This window comes from Jaculus jaculus, chromosome 2, assembly GCF_020740685.1.
Source record: "Jaculus jaculus isolate mJacJac1 chromosome 2, mJacJac1.mat.Y.cur, whole genome shotgun sequence".
Taxonomy (NCBI): domain Eukaryota; kingdom Metazoa; phylum Chordata; class Mammalia; order Rodentia; family Dipodidae; genus Jaculus; species Jaculus jaculus.
In genome coordinates this window covers 201,464,997-201,471,976 of record NC_059103.1, presented here as the reverse complement: position 1 = coordinate 201,471,976, position 6,980 = coordinate 201,464,997, and positions in this window count along the sequence as shown.

The following is a 6,980-nucleotide window of genomic DNA, read 5'->3' as shown; positions in this document are numbered from 1 at the left end:
GTGAACTTGTTTTGTCAGGAGACCTAAAGATTAGACAAAGTAAAGTTGGCAGAGTTCATCTCTGATTGACACATAATCACATATTTTTCCAAGTATCAAGCATGATTTCTTGTCAAAAGTTACCATGATCTAGACCAAAAGGTTGGCTTATACTATATTCAAGGAATTGAAATATAGATTTCATATACTAATGGGAGGAATGAAGTAAGAAACAGGAGGAATGTGAGTTTTTTTTTTTCTAATTACTATCTGCAACATGGTAGATGGAGAAACATGTATACTAGGAAGGGTGAAAAAAGAAAGACAGAAAGAAAATGGTGCAAAAACAATTAGTTACAATATAAATCTGGAAAATTGCAAACATTCCACTTTCTTAATTTCAATACCAAATAGGTGGGTATATACTATGTATTTTATATATCTTAAATGTCTATTCCAACTTATCCCAGATATGCATGTCCTTGTAATTATTAAAATATTTCTGGGCCATACTCAAAGTAGTTTCCTTATACTCTTTGCCTCCACATTTTAGGTATAATTTCCTCCTAACCACATCTATATTACTAGTAAAAGATAATAGATAGGAATACATTACCTAACACCTGAAAGTGTTCTAAAACGTTTGAATGCTAATTGAAATCTTTTATGCATTTACGTGCCTCAGTCTTATTTTTTTTTATCTCCACTTATAGCTAGTTCTTACAAAGGTCATGACGAGAAATTTCTAATCTTACAGATCACATTTTGAATGATTTCCATTTCCTTTCTTATAACTGTCCAAATTTTGTTACCTTATAAAATGAACACACTCTATTTTCATAATGATACATTATGGAAGTCTTATATTTTTAATAAATTACCTGAGTGCTAAAAACATAATATTAATAATAATAAAACCATCATCCTAATTATTGAAATGTTCTTCAATCTTGCTTTACTGCAAATTCTAAAAGGTGCAAGAAAAGATTGACTATTGCTAACTGACTTATGCTATACATACAGCACATCTTGTTTCTTTTAGTTTGTAGTTGACAATACGAATACACCAAATTGACTTTCATTTCAAGGACTAATGGAAGGAGGTAAGAATCAGAAATAGAGTTCCAGCCAAGATGGTGGCTGCTTAGCTGCCCTGCAAAATACCTGGGAAAGAAAGACAAGACATTAAGGGTTTTCTGGGTCTTCTTTTCAGTGTGAGTGCACAGAGGGGGGGGGGACAGGGAATTGTGGATACCCTCTTGGGCAGGTACATCCCCCCTCCTCAAAACAGCTGCCACTGTGCTCCAATTGTGCACTGCCAGGTCCACTGTGCCGTGCTCCAATCCCGTGCCCACAGCCACAGGTGCCTTTGCACTCCAATTGCATATTCAGCAGGCCCAGTCCAAAAGCAAGGGCCACACAAGCCCAGACTGAGTCTCTCACTAGCAGGAGCTCAGGTGCCATCCGCTACCTGTCTGTCCCCAACCATCCCCCACTCCTCTGTGGTGGGAAGCAAAGACTGTTTCTGGGTCCCAGCATTGCCAGCCAGTTTGGGCAGCTTCAGGGCTTGGTACTTCAGTCCCCCTCCAAGCTCTAAGGCATGTAGATTTGGCAGAATTACCACTTGGGAATTCAAGCAACTTTGGAGCCCCTGTCAGGCAGTAGATAGGCGGCTTTGGCAAGTGAGAGCCAAAGCACAGTATGCTTGGCAACTGCCCCAGGCTGCCTCAGATTCCTATTGCTCTAGAACCTAGGTTGATCCACTCACCTACCTGTCCATACACTGTCATGGGTAGACCACAGCACAAAAGAAATACCATGAAAAATCAAATGCAAGAAAATCCAGGTAGATCACCCAATTCCTACAATGAATACATCTAACCAAAACATAGAAGAATCATTAGGATCAGAACATCAAATTGAAGCTATGAGCAATGCAACCCTGACCAACCTACTGCTAGAACTTGCAGGAAAGCAACAAAGGACTGATAATTGTGGATGCTACCATCACTAAGCTAAAAAAAAAAAAAAAAAAAAAAAAAAAAAAAAAGATAAGACATTAGAAGGAGTACAAAGAGAATTAATAGATTTGAAGGAGAGTGAAAAGAAAGAGGACCTTAAAAATCAGCTGGCCACACTAAATGAAGACATAAAGAAATGCAAGGGTGAATTCCAAGAATCATCAAGAAAATCAGAAAATGATGTGAAAAGGGAGCTTGACAGAGTGATGGAAATGATACATAGAAAAGTAGTAGAAAATGCAAATTTAATTGAACAAGTCCAGAACTCTCTAGAGGCTCTCAAGAATAGAGTCAGTGAAGTGGAGGATAGAAACTGATCTGGACGACAAGATGGAAGAAACAGTTCGAGAGTTCAACAATTTCAATAAGTTCAAAAGTTCCTGTGAACAGAACATGAGGGAATTGTGGGATTCACTTAAACATCCTAATATCAGAATCATTGGAATACCAGAGGGAGAAGAATTTCACACCAAATGCACGGAGAACTTATTTAAGAAAATAATTGAAGAAAACTTCCCCAGTCTTTTAAAAGAAAGGCAAATCAAGATACAAGAAGTGATCAGAACTCCAAACAGTCTTGACCAATGGAGAAACTCTCCAAGACATATTATCATTAAGACTCTAAACATTGACACCAAAGAGAAAATCCTAAAAGCAGGAAGAAAAAAACAGCACACCACTTTCAAAGGAAACCGCATCAGAATTACTTCAGACTTCTGAATAGAAACTCTGAAAGCTAGAAGGGCCTGGAATGAAACCCTCCGATGTCTAAGAACCTATGGCTTCCAACCCAAATTACTCTACCAGGCAAAAGTATCCCTTGTAATAGATGGTGAAAGAAAAATTTTCCATGACAAAACTCAGCTTTACAATTATATGAACACAAAACCAAACCTACAGAGAGCATACCAGGAAATTCACAGAGAAGAAACAAATAACCAAACTCAAATGCCTACAAGAAGCAGATCACAACAACCAAACCCAGAGTAGGCACAAAACCTTCAAAGCCCATGAAAACACCAACACACATCTACCGCCACAACATGACAGGGATAAAATCAAGTCTTATGGTCATTACCCTAAATATTAATGGCCTTAACTCACCCATCAAGAGACACAAGCTATCAGGATGGAACAAAAATTAGACCCCTCAATCTGCTACCTTCAAAAAACCCACGTTACCACTAACGACAGACACCACATCAGGGTGAAAGGGTGGAAAACAATATTCCAAGCAAATGGGAATAAGAAGCAAGCAGGGGTAGCTATATTAATATCAGATAAAATAGACTCCAAACCAAAAATGATCAGAAAAGACAAAGAAGGCTACTTCCTACTTATCAAGGGAATGATCCATCAAGAGGATAATACAATCATAAATCTGTATGCACCAAACACAGGGGCACCACAGTTCATAAAATAAAACATACTTGAAAATGAAACAGAAATAACCACCGACACCATCATAGCTTGGGACTTCAATACACCATTATCAGTAATAGAGAGATCATCCAAACAGAAACTCAACAGAGAAGTAAGAGAGCTAAACAAAACCATAGATCACTTAGATCTAATGGACATCTGCAGAACTTTCCATTCTAAATCCACAGACTACATGTTCTTCTCAGCAACCCATGTAACATCCTCCAAAATAGACCATATATTGGGTCACAAAGACTTCCTCCACAATTTAGGAAAATTGACATAATTCCCTGCATGATATCAGTTCACAATGCTATATTGCTAGAAATCAACAACAAAAAACCCACCAAGAATCCCAACGGCACCTGGAAACTGAACAGCACACTTTAAACAATAAGAGGATAGTGGATGAAAAAAAAAAAATGAAATTGCAAAATTCCAGGAACTAAATGACAATGAGAACACATCATACCAAAACTTATGAGACACAATGAAGGCAGACCTCAGGGGAAAATTCATAGCACTCAATGCCTTCATAAAAAGGGCAGAAAGATCCCAAATCAATAACCTAACCATCCACCTAAAGGCACTGGAAAAACAAGAAAAATCTAACCCAAAGAGCTCCAGAAGGAGAGAAATAATTAAAATCAGAGTAGAAATTAATGAAATGGAAATTAAAAAAACAATTATGGCAATTGCCAAAACAAAGAGCTGATTATCTGAAAAAATAAACAAGATTGACAAACCCCTGGCCAAGTTCATCAAGCAAAAGAGGGAGAAGCTTCAAAGTAACAAAAATCAAAATGAAAAAAGGAGAGATCACAACAGACATAAGTGAAATTGCGAGAATAATCAGAACTTATTTCAAAAACCTGTACTCCACAAAACTGGATAATGTGGAGGAGATGGATAAATTACTGGACGAATACCATCTATCAAAGCTAAAATCAGAGCAGAATAACCACCTCAATGAACTCATCATACACATGGAGATTGAAAAAGCAATAAAAAAAATCCCTCCCCAAAAAGAAGAGTCCAGGACCAGATGGCTTCTCAGCTGAATTCTATCAAACCTTCATGGAAGACCTGAAACCAATCTTCCTAAAACTGTGCCAAACAATTGAAGAACAGGGAAAGCTTCCCAGCTCCTTTATGAAGCTAGTATCACCCTAATCCCAAAACCAGGCAGATGCCACAAGAAAAGAAAACTACCGGCCTATTTCCCTAATGAACTTAGATGCAAAGATTCTGAACAAAATCCTTACAAACCGAATTCAACAACACATCAAAAGCATTATCCACCTTGACCAAGTGGGATTCATCCCCAGAACACAAGGGTGGTTCAACATAAGGAAATCTGTCAATGTCATACACCACATAAACAAGCTTAAACATAAAAACCACATGATCATCTCGATAGAGGCAGAAAATGCCTTTGACAAGATACAATATCACTTCATGATCAAAACATTGGAGAGAATTGGCATAGTTGGTACATATCTTTATTTTTATTTTTTATTTGAGAGCGACAGACACAGAGAGAAAGACAGATAGAGGGAGAGAGAGAGAATGGGCACACCAGGGCTTCCAGCCTCTGCAAACGAACTCCAGACACGTGCGCCCCTTTGTGCATCTAGCTAACGTGGGACCTGGGGAACCGAGCCTCGAACCAGGATCCTTAGGCTTCACAGGCAAGCGCTTAACTGCTAAGCCATCTCTCCAGACCAGTTGGTACATATCTTAACATAATAAAGGCAATATACAAAGCTCCAAAAGCCCGAATAATACTTAATGGAGAGAGACTGGAGGAATTCCCATTAAGATCAGGACCAAGACAAGGATGTCCTCTCTCACCTCTACTTTTCAATATAGTACTGGAAGTCATAGCTCAAGCAATTAGACAGGAGAAAGAAATAAAAGGGATACAATTTGGAAAGGAAAAAGTTAAGTTAGTTCTATTCACTGATGACATGATTGTACATGTGAGAGAGCCTAGAGACTCCATCCCAAAATTCCTGAAGGTGATTAACTCCTATAGCAAAGTAGCAGGATACAAACTCAATGCACAAAAATCAGTAGCCTTTATATATGCAACTAACAAAGATACAGAAAAAGAAATAAGAGACATAGTCCCATTTTCAATAGCAACAACAACAACAACAAAATACCTTGGAATAACATTAACCAAGGAAGTGAATGATCTATATAACAAAAACATAAAAACTGTTTAAGAACTTGAGCCACTGGGGTTTTATTCAGGAAGTCTTTTTCCATTCCTATATCATGGAAAGTACTTCCTGAATAAAACCCCAGTGGCTCAAGTTCTTAAACAGTCACTCAACCATTGGGATCATATGAAGCTGAAGAGTTTCTTTACAGATAAGCATATAATAAACAAAGCCAATAGAATACCCACAGAGTGGGAGAAAATATTTGCAGGTTATCCAACTGATAGAGGCCTTATCTCTAGAATTTACAAAGAACTCAAAAGTCTAAACAATAAGAAGACAAATACCCCACTCACAAAATGGGGCACAGAGTTAAACAGGCAATTCACAGAGGAAGAGATACAAATGGCAAACACACACCTAAGAAAATGTTCATCATCCCTAATCATCAGAGAAATGCAAATTAAAACAACTATGAGATTCCACCTTACCCCAATAAGGATAGCCAACATCAAAAGGTCAAATGAAAATAAATGCTGGCGAGGATGTGGAGAAGCAGGGACACTCATTCACTGTTGGTGGGAATGCAGGATGGTACAACCACTTTGGAAAGCAATATGGAGACTCCTGAAGAAGATGACTATAGAAATACCAACAGACCCAGTTATACCATTACTGGGCATGTACCCTAAAACCTTCAAACCAAAAGCCAGAGAGATTTGCTCAACCATGTTTGTAGCAGCTCAATTCGTAATAGCTAAAAGCTGGAATCAACCCAGATGTCCATCATTAGAAGAATGGATAACAAAGATGTGGTATATCTACACAATGGAATTCTATACAGCAGTAAGAAAAAACGACATAAAGAAATTTGAGGAAAAATGGTTGAACCTGGAACAGATCATTCTCAGCGAACTTACCCAATCACAGAAAAAAAATCGACACATAGTCTCACTCATCTGCAACACCTAACCTGAATCTGCCCAAGATGCCTTACATACCCAGCAAGTACCTCATGGACTAGACAATAAGATGGATGGGAGGGCGGGGAGGGAATCAAAGGGTGGAAAACAGTAATCCGGACCCAAACGGCAATGGTACCATAAAATTCTACTTCCTAAAAGACAGACCAAATGACTGAACCTTCACTAGTCCCTTACAGGAAACACCTGAACCACAAGACACTGGAGAGGGTAGGATCAAGACTGACCTAAATCTCCTACATCTTCCCTCCCTCCCTCTCCCCCTCTCCCCTCTATCTCTCTCCTCTCTAACTCTTGTATATTAGTTATCTTTTTCCTCAATTTCTTAGTGGACACTGACCTGTAACCCCCACTTCCAGCTTGGGCCTACAATCCACAATGAGCTTTTGTCAGAGAAACCTACAAGG